The following is a 1,257-nucleotide window of genomic DNA, read 5'->3' on the forward strand; positions in this document are numbered from 1 at the left end:
TGGAACCAAAAAAGACCACGAATAGCCACGGCAATCTTGAGAAATAAGAACAAAGTTGGGGGGATCACGCTTCCAGACATTAGAACATACTACAAACAGCCTGTCTTGACTCATGCTGAGAACTTTCCTAAAATCTCTCTAAGATTAATAAAACCCAAATAAGCAGCATCTGGCTTTGGTGTGTCCCATACTCCCTAGCTGAGTAGCTGCTAGCCACTGCAAACCAGCCAGCATTGCTCCGCAGCTTGGCCTCCCCAGGCACCTCGACACACAGCACAGGTGGAAGTCATCTGTGGATTGCTTTATGGCTCATGCCAGGTGGCCCCAGGCTGGGCAAAGGCTACAGTTGAACTTGGTTGCACTGGGTCCCCACCAGGGAGGCTCCAGTGCTGGCACACTCAGAGGCCAGCTTCAGACCAAGCCAGAGCAACACCTGTCTGCCTCAAAGGATGACATACCCAAAGGGCACACTGGGCAGGTATAAGAGCCCTGCTAAAGCAAATCCTATTCTGTAGACTCAGCCACCACAGCTCCTCCACTGTAGTCACAGCCAGTTCTCACTACCAATCAGCCTGAAGATCAATCCCTCCCAATGATGTGCAAACAACAACCAAGGTTCAACTACAACAGGAAGACCCACACAACACACACAAGGGACACATCTGGAGAACCCAGCTCTGGTGACCAGGGAGGCTGTGCCACTGGGCCCTGCAGGACACCTACTACATAAGGCCACTCTACTAAGACCAGGAGACATAGCAGCCCTACCTACAAAATAGAAACAAATACAGGTAGGCAGCCAAAATGGGGAGACAAAAAATATAACAAATAAAACAGCAGAACAAAGCCACAGAAACAGAACTAAACAAAATGGAGACAAGCAATCTACCAGTCTCAGAGTTCAAAACACTGGTTATAATGATGTTCAGTGATGTCAAGGGCAACTTCAACAAAGAGATAGGAAACATAAAAATGGAAATAGAAAACAAAAAAGAAGCAGTCAAAATAAAGAATACAATAGCTGAAATGAAGAATACATGACAGGGAATCAACAGTTGATTAGATGAAGTAGAGGATTGAATCAACAATTTAGAAAATAAAGTAGCAGAAAACGCCAAATCAGAACAGCAAAAAGAAAAAATAATCCAAAAACATGAAGGACAGTTTAAGGGGACTCTGGTATCACGTCTTCGAGGTCCCATGTTCGGGTGCCAGATATCACGTCCCATGTGACAAGGGCTGGGGTTTCGAGGAGGG

Source organism: Hipposideros armiger, unplaced genomic scaffold (assembly GCF_001890085.2).
Source record: "Hipposideros armiger isolate ML-2016 unplaced genomic scaffold, ASM189008v1 scaffold_317, whole genome shotgun sequence".
NCBI lineage: Eukaryota > Metazoa > Chordata > Mammalia > Chiroptera > Hipposideridae > Hipposideros > Hipposideros armiger.